The sequence below is a fragment of the Nomascus leucogenys genome, chromosome 11 (assembly GCF_006542625.1).
Source record: "Nomascus leucogenys isolate Asia chromosome 11, Asia_NLE_v1, whole genome shotgun sequence".
Lineage (NCBI taxonomy): Eukaryota > Metazoa > Chordata > Mammalia > Primates > Hylobatidae > Nomascus > Nomascus leucogenys.
In genome coordinates this window covers 42,707,662-42,720,818 of record NC_044391.1, presented here as the reverse complement: position 1 = coordinate 42,720,818, position 13,157 = coordinate 42,707,662, and the positions used below count along the sequence as shown (strand labels likewise).

Below are 13,157 nucleotides of genomic sequence, written 5' to 3'. Positions count from 1 at the left end.
GAACAGGTAACCTACAGGATGGGAGAAAATTTTTGCAATCTACTCATCTGACAAAGGGCTAATATCCAGAATCTACAAAGAACTCAAACAAATTTACAAGAAAAAAACAAACAGTCCCATCAAAAAGTGGGCGAAGGATATGAACAGACACTTCTCAAAAGAAGACATTTATGCAGCCAACAGACATATGAAAAAATGCTCATCATCACTGACTGTTAGAGAAATGCAAATCAAAACCACAATGAGATACCATCTCATACCAGTTAGAATGGCGATCATTAAAAAGTCAGGAAACAACAGGTGCTGGAGAGGATGTGGAGAAATAGGAACACTTTTACACTGTTGGTGGGACTGTAAACTAGTTCAACCATTGTGGAAGGCAGTGTGGCGATTCCTCAGGGATCTAGAACTAGAAATACCATTTCACCCAGCCATCCCATTACTGGGATCCCATTTATAATCCCAAAGGATTATAAATCATGCTGCTATAAAGACACATGCACACCTATGTTTATTGCAGCACTATTCACAATAGCAAAGACTTGGAACCAACCCAAATGTCCATCAATGATAGACTGGATTAAGAAAATGTGGCATATATACACCATGGAATACCATGCAGCCATAAAAAAGGATGAGTTCATGTCCTTTGTAGGGACATGGATGAAGCTGGAAAGCATCATTCTCAGCAAACTATCACAAGGACAAAAAACCAAATACTGCATGTTCTCACTCGTAGGTGGGAATTGAACAATGAGAACACTTGGACACAGGAGGTGGAACATCACACACCGGGGCCTGTGGTGGGGTGGGGGTGGGGGGAGGGATAGCATTAGGAGATATACCTAATATAAATGATGATTAATGGGTGCAGCACACCAACATGGCACATATATACATATGTAACAAATCTGCACGTTGTGCACATGTACCCTAGAACTTAAAGTATAAAAAAAAAACAAAAAACAAAAAGATATGCATTACCTTACATGCTTTTCTTTTTGTGTGTGTGGTAAGAACATGTAATATCTACTCTTAGCAATGTTCAAGAATAGGATATATTGTTATTAACCATAGTCACAATATTGTATAATAGAGCTCTTGAACTTATTCCTACTATCTAACTGAAATTTTGTATCCTTTGACCAACATCTGCTGCCTTTTTTTAGTCAAAGGCAAGTCATAAATTGGCCAGGTGCAGTGGCTCATGCCTATAATCCCAGCACTTTGGGAGGCTGAAGCAGGTGGATCACTTGAGGCCAAGAGTTTGAGACCAGCCTGGCCAACACAGTGAAACCCTGTCTCTACAAAAAATACAAAAAAATTAGCCAGGTGTGGTGGTGTATGCCTGTAGTCCCGGCTAGTTGGGGGGCTGAGGTATGTGGATTGCTTGAACCCAGGAGGTCAAGGCTACAATGAGCCAAGATGGCACCACTGCACTCAAGCCTGGGGGGGACAAAGTAAGACCCTGTCTCAAAAAAAAAAAAAAAAAGCAAGTCATAACTTGAGCCCAGTTGGAGAAGGATTGGGGAAATAGACTCCACCTCTTGGTGGGAGAGAAATGGCAAAGAACTTGTGGGCATCTTCAATCTACCACAGTATTTATATTTAAAAATTTGAATTTATGCACCTAAAAACAAAACAAAACCAAATAAACAAAAAATTCCTTTCTATATTATGGTTGTCTGTAAGGACCACATGGTTTCTTTAGCCAAATTGTCTTTCCATGAGACTGTGGGTGATGGGATATGGAAAGGTGGTAAGTTGTTTAAGCTTCTTGATAAAAGTGCTGTCTTTGTTTTCTGTTTTCTGATATTTATACAATCATTCCTCTATTAGTGGCTTTTATAATTATTGAGAGTGGAAAAATCTTGAATAAACTGTATAGCAGTCTGGGTATATTAAATTTATTCTATCCTGAGATCTATATTTCTTTACTTCTCTGTTTTTAACTCAATAAATATTTACTGAATTAATAAAAAAAAATTCTTTAATTCTTGACGTAGTAACAAGCACTGGGAGGTGGAGGTTGCAGTGAGCAGAGATCGTGCCACTGCACAGAGAGAGCTGGGTCTCAAAAAAACAAAAATAATGACCAAGATCCACTCTTCTTAGAAAGGACACACAGTGATAATATGCTTTAAATCCTTGCCTGACTGAAAGTCTTGGGACAGGAATACTATCCAGATTTTATGCAGAACTGTTGTTTCTCAAGCTTTTTAAAACATTCTATAGCTTTCACACTTAAAAAAAAAAATTATTTCCATAGGTTATTGGAGAACAGGTGGTGTTTGATTACATGAGTAAATTCTTTAGTGGTGCTTTGTGAGATTTTGGTGCACCCATCACCCGAGCAGTATATGCTGCGCCCTATTTGTCATCTTTTTTTCCCCACCCCCTTCCCACCCTTTCCCCTAGTCCCCAAAGTCCACTGTGTCATTTGTATGCCTTTGCATCCTCATAGCTTAGCTCTCACTTATGAGAGAACACGTGATGTTTGGTTTTCCGTTCCTGAGTAACTTCACTTAGAATAATAGTCTCCAATCTCATCCAGGTAGCTGCAAATGCCATTAACTCATTCCTTTTTATGGCTGAGTAGTATTCCACTGTATGTATGTACCACTTTTTTTTTTCTTTTTGAGATGGAGTTTCACTCTTGTTGCCTAGGCTGGAGTGCAATGGCACGATCTCAGCTCACCACAACCTCCGCCTCCCAGGTTCAAGCGATTATCCTGCCTCAGCCTCCCGAGTAACTGGGATTACAGGCATGCACCACCACGCCCAGCTAATTTTGTATTTTTAGTAGAAAAGGGGTTGCTCCATTTTGAGGCTGGTCTCGAACTCCTGACCTCAGGTGATCTGCCCGCCTCGGCTTCCCAAAGTGCCGGGATTACAGGCGTGAGCCACCATGCCCAGCCTATATATACCACATTTTCTTTATCCACTTGTTGATTGATGAGCATTTGGGTTGGTTTCACATTTTTGCAATTGTGAATTGTATAGCTTTCACACTTTTGTTTTTTTTCAATTAGTGTTGAAAAAGTGAAATTGGAACACTAATTGTTGTTTCTTTCTGATTTGTAATTATATTTTCCCCCTTTGTTCTTGAATTTAAGTTTTGAAAAATATGACCGTTAATTTAAATGTAGATCCTTTTAATTAATTTTGCCTGGATCCAGGTGAGTCATTTCGAGTCATGATTTCTTCCAGAAACTTTCCTTCTTCTATTATATCCTTTACTATTGCTTCACTCGTTATTACTCTAGTTTCTGGCTTTGGAAAATTATTTATGTCTGCTCTCAAATCTGTCTTTCATATTTTTTCTCATCTCTTTTACCTCTGCATTTTTAACTCTGCTTCTGGGAGAATATCTGAAGTGCATCCTCCACAGTACACATATGAATTTACAGATTATTTCAGTAATTTATACTGAACATCAAAACAAATGTATATTTTTCATCACATTTTCTTTTGCGTTATTTTCTTACATTAGCTATATTTGCATCTGTATTTATCACAGCTTGATTTTTTTCTATAATTGCCTGCTCTTTTTTCAAAGAAACTTTCTTTTTTAATCATTTTGAGGAGCCAAACATAAATACTCTCTTTTTCTACCAGCTTATTATAGGGCAAGTCATGCTCTTCCTCTGAGGCTTTGGGGAAATATCCCAACTTTGCCTTAAGTGGCAGATTTATTTATTAGCCTTCTTTCCCACAAAAGTGGTTTTCCAGATTACTTGAACTGCAGCAAAATTAATAAATAAATAAAAATTCAACTAGAGACAGAAAGAGAAAAACAAAGAGAAAAGTCGAAAATGCCTACCCTGAAGACTCACTCTTTCACGTTAGTGGACACATATTAGTGAGCATCCAAGATAAGATGTGTTAAGATGAGGAAGAAATTGTCCCTGAAGTCCATGATAAATGGAATTCTCTACACCATAATGATTGGTGTCCTTAACAATATCTGGGAGAGGTACAATGTCATGTGGCTAATGATGGGTTAATGGCCTTACCTCAAAGGCAATTCAAGTCTGGAAATATTTAGAATGTATGGAGGGTTACATGGGTTTCATTTACTTCTTTGAGTGATTCCCCCAAAAACTTTACTTTCCTCAACTTTTGCTATTAGGCAGCTGTGATTTTGAAATTGTTCTCTTTGGCAATTATCTGGAGTGTGATTGTTCTCAATTCCCAATTAAATTTGGAACTACGCATTAGTAGAAAGTCAAGCCAGAAGCAAGGTTGACACTCTGTTGTGAAATTACTGGGGCCTAGAAAAACCTACATGACTGAGAAAAAGGCACATACATTGATTCTACCTTTATGTGGAGAATTACCTAGGAGGCAAGACATTACTCATGAGCAGAATGAAGCTTCTTAGAAAATAATTTACATCTACTTTTTTTCTTTTTTGAGATGGAGTTTCGCTCTTGTTGCCCAGGCTGGAGTGCAATGGTGTGATCTCAGCTCACCGCATTCTCTGCCTCCTGGGTTCAAGTGATTCTCCTGCCTCAGCCTCCCTAGTAGCTGGGATTACAGGCATGTGCCACCACGCCTGGCTAATTTTGTATTTTTAGTAGAGATGGGGTTTTCTCCATGTTGGTCAGGCTGGTCTCGAACTCTTGACCTCAGGTGATCCGCCCACCTCGGCCTCCCAAAGTGCTGGGATTACAGGCATGAGCCACCACGCCCGGCCTTACATCTACTTTTTAATTTAATTTTTTTTGAAGCAGGGTCTCACTCTGTTGCCCAGGCTAGGGTGCAGTGGCATGATGTCAGCTCACTACAACCTCTGCATCATGGGCTCAAGCCATTCTCTCAACTCAGCCTCCTGAGTAGCTGAGACTACAGGAGTGCACCACCATGCCCAGCTAATTTTTACAGTCTTTGAAGAGAATGGGTTTTGCCATGTTGCCCACGCTTACATCTACTTTAATGGACAGACAAATGGAAAAGTCCCAAAGTTCTACTTCTAGACCTTGGGCACAACAATTTTAGCAGGAAAATCATTAAGGCAGGTGTACTCAAATACTCCACAGTAGTCAAAATACCAACTCAGTAGAGTATTCAGAATGCATTGTTTTGAACAATGCTGCTTCATGGTGTGTGCACCAAAAAAACTATTGCTAACTAAATACGAAACAAATAAGTGAGTTGATTATTAAATATACATAAGTTAAAAATTGGAAAGTATTATAAAAGTTTTCTTTTTTGGCTTTAAGTTAATTGAGAGCCCTTTGGAGAAATGATCAGACAGGAGAGCCAGATGTTCATGACAGATACACTTTGATCATGACAATGAGATCCAGATCCTATCTTTTGTATATGTGAAAATTCTTATTTTTTGTCTGTTGAGGATTCTTTCCAAAGCATATTAGACAACAGCCAAAATGGCCTCACCTAAACTTCTGTAAGTGCTTTGATTTTTTTTTTTCCCTTTCTTCTAACTTCGGGTCCTCCTATGGGATAGTGATAGTGTAATGACAGTAACTAACAAATTAGAAATTAAAAAAATAAAACACCTCTAGTTGGATCATTAGCCTCTAAGTGTTTATAAACCTTCCAGTTTTGTGTTCTTGGGTACATTTTCCCCAGAAAGATTCCAAAATCATTTGTAAAGAAGCTTTTTCCAAAACTGCCTGGAAATGTCTATTTTTCAACAGAGAGAACTGTGTCTCCTGGGGATTTGAGGTCAAGATAATCCCACTTGGAACAACTCAGCAGGAAAATCACCCTGTGTGCTTTCCCCCACAGTCAAAAATTTGATACATAGGTGGTAGCTAGGTAGGTAGGTAGGTAGATAGATATAGATAGATAGATAGATAGAGATAATTATGGAGAAAGGATAAAATTAGTTTCATTGTAAAGCTTGAAGGTACAAATCATAAAGGACACTATGCAGCTCCAGGGGGAAGTGGCAATGGGATTGTGCTTAGGAAGATGGAACGAATACAAGATTTTCCTACTGGCACCTTCCTTGAGTCACCATAGAGCTAATGGTGGAGAGGTGGTTCCCTCATAGAAGATCCTAAGCTATTTCCCTCAACAGTGCCCTCAGTTTGTACTTTCAGGAAGTCCTCGGCTGTATATTATCACAACAATTTCACTACAGCTGTCCTCATAATAAACAAGAAAAACATTTGTTGCACTGCCCTCCCCAACCAAAATGGTGTTTGTGTGTGTGTTTGTGTTAAAGAATACTATACTTAGCAAATTTTTCATGCCTTTTCAAGTGTCAGTGCAAAATATGGTAAAAGACATCAAAATGCAATCCAATTATCCCTTTGCCTTTCCAAAGGAAAGAGTTTTCTGGTGTGAACCTGACCCTTGTGACAAATCAGAATGAAATGGTGCACTTTAAAGGGAATGTTCTTGGCTGGGAACATATAAGCAAGCCTGCGAGTGCTCAAAGGGGCTGATGAAGGCTACAGCTGGGGACTGCTCCCGTATCTGTGGTCATCACTTCTTAAAGGCGTATTTCAACATTGTGAACGTCATTCCTATTATGTGACAAGATGACAAATACTATCCAATGAACCACAACATATAAAAGGGAAAAATAACATTTTCTTACCTTAGGAGGGCTTGAAAGTTCCATCTAGCTGAAGACACTGGCTGATATTACTTTGCCAAGACGGTTTCAACCTGGAGAGATGGGTTCAAAGAGCAGAATTTTAACAAAGAAGGAGGGTGAGATAAAATAAGTATTTAGCAAGAAGCCAGCCCAGAAAACAGAAAGTTCATTTCATGAACTTTGATGAAATATTCTAAATCTGAATTCCTAAAGGAGGCTTTTCTCATTGCCCTTTTAAACATCAATATTGAAATAGGTGAACAGGTGAAAATGGTTTCCAACAGTCAAAGCAGAATCTCTCAAAATAGAAAAAAGTGAAGGAATTTTCTAACAAACATAGGCCTCCAAACATCATGTTTTCAGTTCGAACCCTGCCTGGGTATCATTTACAGACACATTTTTTAATCGTTTCTTTGGGTTGCAACTAGATAAAAAGCTTATGTATATATGATCTATAATCATTCTGTAAACCAGCTCCACTTGTGGATTCAGGCTCATACAGCAAACCTGCTGTCAGTCACGCAGGCCTGACCGAATAGTTTTTCACACCTTGATCAATCAGATATCATCCTGAATGGTTGTTTTCTTCTACTCTAGGTTGTTTAAGTTCAACAAGTGTCAGGGGAATTTAATGGACCATGTGGTGGCAACATCAGCTAAGTGAGTGATTCTTTGATGTTCCCTGTTCTTACAAGAACAGGGGATAAAACTGAATGTTTACAGACTTCAGAATAAATTTTGGGGCATGGGATGGTGAAATTGTATTCTGGTAAAAACTGGGCATGATTAAGGAGTTTTTTTTTTTTTTCTCTTCTGAGAAGGAGTCTTGCTTTGTTACCCAGGCTGGAGTGCAGAGGCATGATCTCGGCTCACTGCAACCTCCCACTCCCAGGTTCAAGCCATTCTCCTGCCTCAGCCTCCCAAGTAGCTGTGATGACACGTGCACACCACCACATCCAGCTAATTTTTGTATTTTTAGTAGAGACGGGGTTTCGCCATGTTGGCCAGGCTGGTCTCAAACTCTTGTCTCAGTTGATGCGCTTGCCTCGGCCTCCCAAAGTGCTGGGATTGTAGGCGTGAGCCACTGCGCCTGGTTAGGAGTTTTTATTTAATTTAAAATGTACTACCTTAGTTCCTAGGCATCTCCCACCTCTGAAGATCATTTATAGCAGGACAATATTCATATGTATAGAATTATTAGATCTTGGGTGCTTGGAGGGACAAGGGATTAACACCAAGCTCTGGAAGCCCGATTTTGTGATTCCATGGATAAAGTTTACATAAGGGGTGAGAACAATGGTTCACATTTCAGAGCATCAGGTTTTGCCTATACAACTGTAGAAAAATTCATGTGTCTTCAGAGCTTCCTCTATATATAGGTCTCACATTGTTGGCTCTGTATTACCTCTTTATGATGTTATTAAACCCCATAAAATGGTTTGGGATTTCAAAGCTAAAAATAAAAGGCTCAGAGAAGTACTAATTAAGTGCACAGGCTTAGTTCATGCTGTCAGGTTCATATCCTGTATCCACTCATCATCTGTTAATGATTTAGACCTTGGACGAGTTCCTTAACCTCTCTGAAGCTCAGTGTTTGCAGCAGTAAAAAGGGGATAATAACAGATATGTCTCAGAGGAGTGGTGTGAGGATTAATTGGACTGATGCCTGTATAGGTCCTAGCACAGTGCCTGCCACATAGTGCCCACTCAATGGACAGTAACCACTCTTTTAGGATGTGACACAAGTAATCTTTGGGAAACAGGGCCTGCTGAGGAGATGCTATGTCCATACGAACTGAAAAAAAACAGCTTGATTACAGGCCTGATTACCCAATTTCCACATTTCCTTTCGCTTGCCTTTCCTTTAATTTTCTATCCATTCATTTCTATCCATATCATTGCATAATTCTCAACACAACCTAGTGCAGGATAATTCTGCTAGAGAAAAGGCAAACAGAGTGAGATGGGCTCCACATGAAGCTTAGTGGAGTGAACAGATAAATGGAAACCCATCATCTGGTTTACTGTAGAATGGTTAGTAGGGGGATTGGTGGAAGCAGACCATTGAAATATATTTTTATATGATGTGAGATATTATCATGATTTTCTTGGCCATAATAAGCATGGACCATCAAGGGGTGAAGTTAATCTTTTGGGTATCTTTTCACACAGGCATGGGTGTGCTTGTGTCTAACCCCCACCCAGGCACACACACATATGTATTTGTGTGCATATCCACACACCTGCACATGCACATATGCAGAATATCCTTCTGATATTAGTGCCCTTTCATTTGCAATAAATTCTGCCTTCAATCCTGTATGAAATAGCTGGCAAAAGGACACAGTTACTACATAAGTGTTTGAGGCACTGACGGCAGCCCTTGGACTCAAACATTGATTTGCAGGTGTTCTGCCATCCTCTATAAAGAAAAGACCGTGTCCTCAGCTTCAGTGATAGAGAAATCTCCAAAAGAGGTTGGTTAAAAATGAACATTTTAGTGAAGAAGAAGAAAAAAAAAACTTGCTATTCTACTGTCACTGCCCGAGATAGGAAGATGTGGAGTCAATTTAGTGAGCTTCAATTGTAGCTGACTTTGGAAAAAATAATATACTCATGTCTCTTTGGATGCATATTGAAGAGGGAGCTCTGTGAAGGGCTGTGATTTTGCAGATTGCAACCTGATCAGATTTCCAAACACAGACAATCACCTAAAAACAGGGAGAGAGAAATCCCTGTATCTTGGAGGGCCAGTGATTTAAAGGTTTCCCAATTCATTTCTAAAATGTATGCGGGAGGTTCTCTATTTTCATAATTTTCTTGTCAAGCTTGACACCAGGAAGAGGTGTGAAAAAGGCCAAGCTTTATTGGCAGGCAAGGTCAGACACTTCCTTTACAGGGAGATTTCAGAGGCATCAGAAGGGCCTTTTATTCCCTAGATCCCATACACACTACTTGATACCTAAAATGCCACCACAGAATCTACATTTAAAGTCATTTTCTTGGAAATCACAAGTTTGGAAGGGAGGAACTCCAGTCTCCAAGGTGGAGAGTGGCTGGGGAGGGAACAATGCACACAAATATCTTCCTCAGGCATAGAATTGGCCAAAAGACAGATTAAAAAAAAAAAACAAAAAAAAAAAACTCCACATGACTGATCACCAGAGAGATGCAAATCAAAACCACAGTGAGATACCATCTCAAAATGGTTACTATTAAAAAGTCAGAAAATAACAGATGATGATGAAGATGCAGAGAGAAGGGAATGCTTATACACTATTGGTGGGAATATAAATTAGTTCAACTCCTGTGGGAAACAGTATGGAGATTTCTCAAAGAACTAAAAACAGATCTAATATTCAGAGCAGTTTCACTGCTGGGTATCTACTCAAAGAAAAAGAAATCATTTTATCAAAAAGACACCTACACTCATAATGTTTATTGTGGCACTATTCACAAAGACATAGAATCAAAACCTAAGTGTCCATCAACAGTTGATTGGATAAAGAAAATGTGGCACATATACATATGGAATACTATGCAGCCATAAAAATAATGAAATCCTGTCCTTTGAAGCAACATGGTTGGAGCTGGATGCAATTATCCTAAATAAAATGACTCAGAAACAGCAAATCAAATGCCACATGTTCTCACTTAAAAGTGGGAGCAAAACAATGGGTACATATGAACATAAAGATGGAAATAATAGACATTAACGACTCCAAAAGAGGGAAAGGTGGGAAGGGAATAATGGGTGAAAATTATCTATTGAGTACAATGTTCACTATTTGGGTGCTGGGTTCACTACAAGCCTAAACCTCATCATTACACAGTATTTCCATATAACGAACCTGCACGTGTACTCCCTGAATCTAAAATAAGTTGAGCAAAAAAAGTCTTCCTTATCACAGTTCTGCACAGAGCTGGCCTGCAGAGGTATTAACAGTGAACAATCTTCAGAGAATGAAAGTGGAAGGCCACTGAGTGGGTGCATTGACAATGAGCATTAAAATGCAACTGAAGGTAAAGTTGGTTGGCTCTATATTATGTGAGAACTTTGAAGAGACATCCCACAAGCAACCTGACTCCCTGACACTACCATATAATAATTTTCGCTCCTGGAGGAAGTGGATACAATAAACAGATTGTGAGTATCTCAAGAAGAGTATCCCAAGGGCTCCTCTATAAAAGGATTTATCTGGTTGCAATAAGAGAGAACGTGTAGCATCATTAAACACCCTAATAAAAGCCCCCCTTCTTCTTGAAATCACACAATTTTGCCTTTTATATTTATATAAAAGAATAGACTGACACTTATTCAACCATGTTTCAAGTGAGGCATAAGAACATTGTATATGGCTGTCACCATGGCCTTTATTTCTACCTTGAGTTGAACAAAAAGATAAGAAAATTGTGTCCTAGATTATCTAGTGGTGACAGCAGGGACTTGGCTATAGGTCTTGAGCAAAATCCTTTGGGACTCAGCAACATGGTCCAGTGTCCTACATGAGCTCTGATGCCTGTGACTCTCCATACAGCTGAAAAATCCCACTTCCTGGCAGAGGACAGGGAAAGGTTTCAGGAACACCTGGCTTTGCAACTGATAAGGGATGAAGAGAGAATAAAATTCTCGAACTGGTTTCAGCTTCTTTGCCTCATTATATCAGTCAGAAGGGAATATTTTCTGTAAAGTTTTACTAAGTGGCATGGCTAACTGAGCCTAGAAACCCTGTTTACTAGGTGAGCCTGGAAAGCCACCATCTTGGGATGCTTGGCCATGGTATCAGAGAATAGTTGGCAGGTAAAAAAAAATTGCATATAGCCCTGCTCTGTCGCCTGCCGCCTCTGCCCGGGCCCGAGTGGTTCACTGCACTGTGAAGACAGATTCCAGACGCCGGGAACTCGTGTCTCCAATCCCAGACGCTGTGTCCAGCAAAGGCACCGTGGTTCTGGCCTACATTGGCAGCCTGGACACCTTGTGTATCCTCGTGTGGCTGAAGGAACAAGGCTATAATGTCATTGCCTACCTGGCCAATATTGGCCAGAAGGAAGACTTCGAGGAAGCCAGAAAGAAGGCATTGAAGCTTGGGACCAAAAAGGTGTTCATAGAGGGTGTCAGCAGGGAGTTTGCGGAGGAGTTCATCTGGCCGGCCAGCCATCCAGTCCAGCGAAGAGGACGGCTACCTCCTGGGCACCTCCCTCACCAGGCCCTGCATCGCCTGCAAGTAAGTGGAAATCGCCCACGAGGAGGGGGCCAAGTATGTGTCTCACGGCGCCTGGGAAAGGGGAACGATCAGGTCTGGTTTGAGCTCACCTGCTACTCCCTGGCCGCCCGGATAAAGGTCATTGCTCCCTGAAGGATGCCGGAATTCTACAACCAGTTCAAGGGCTGCAGTGACCTGATGGAATACACAAAGCAACACAGGATTCCCATCCCGGTCACTCCCAAGAACCCGTGAAACATGGACGAGAACCTCATGCACATCAGCTATGAAGCTGGAATCCTAGAGGACCCCCAAGAACCAAGTGGCTCCAGGTCTCTATACGAAGACTCAGGACCGGCCAAAGCCCCCAACACCCCTGACATTCTCGAGATCAAGTTCAAAAAAGGGGTCCCCTTGAACGTCAAGGATGGCACCACCCACCAGACCTCCTTGGCGTTCTTCATGTACCTGAATGAAATCGCGGGAAAGCACTGCGTGGGCCGTATTGACATCATGGAGAACCACTTCATGGGAACGAAGTCCCGAGGTATCTACGAGACCCCAGCAGGCACCATCCTTTACCACGCTCATTTAGACATGGAGGCCTTCACCATGGACTAAGAAGTGTGCAAAATCGAACAAGGCCTGGGCTTGAAATGTGCTGAGCTGGTGTACACTGGTTTCTGGCACAGCCCTGAGTGTGAATTTGTCCGCCACTCCATCGCCAACTCCCAGGAGCGAGTGGAAAGGAAAGTACAGGTGTCCCTCTTCAAGGACCAGGTGCACATCCTTGGCTGGGATTCCCCACTGCCTCTCTACAACGAGGAGCTGGTGAGCATGAACGTGCATGGTGATTATGAGCCAATTGATGCCACCGGTTTCATCAACATCAATTCCCTCAGGCTGAAGGAATATCATCATCTCCAGAGCAAATAGAACCCTGTACAGTGAGAAGCTGGGGCTGCCTCAATTTGCAGATCCCCCAAGTACAGACGCTAATTGTTGTGATAATTGGTAATTGTGACTTGTTCTCCCCTGCAGGCAGTGTAGTGGGGCTGCCAGGCCCCAGCTTTTTTCCCTGGACCCCCTGAAGCCGGCAAACCTAGTAATCAAAGGGAAGGGTGGGGGGCAGCTGCGGTGGGGAGCTATAAAATGACAATTAAAAGAAAAAAATTGCATATAAACTTAGGGATCGGGCACTCACCTTCTAACCATGAATATACCCCTTACTTGTAACTCTATTGAATAATACAAATTAAGTTACCATGCACATATAAAGAAAAAAATGGTGGAAAAATTCCTTAAGAGTATGAGCAATAACAGCCAGTAGTACACCTAAAAAAAAGCTAGTGTTGCTATGGTTAAGCATTGGTTTG

The 13,157-nt window shown here is 40.9% G+C and overlaps 1 pseudogene; it reads left to right on the top strand.

Annotated features, from left to right (window-relative positions):
- Nucleotides 1-5,393: 5,393 nt before the first annotated feature.
- LOC100590434 lies at nt 5,394-12,717 on the top strand (annotated as a pseudogene).
- The last annotated feature ends 440 nt before the right edge of the window (nt 12,718-13,157 follow it).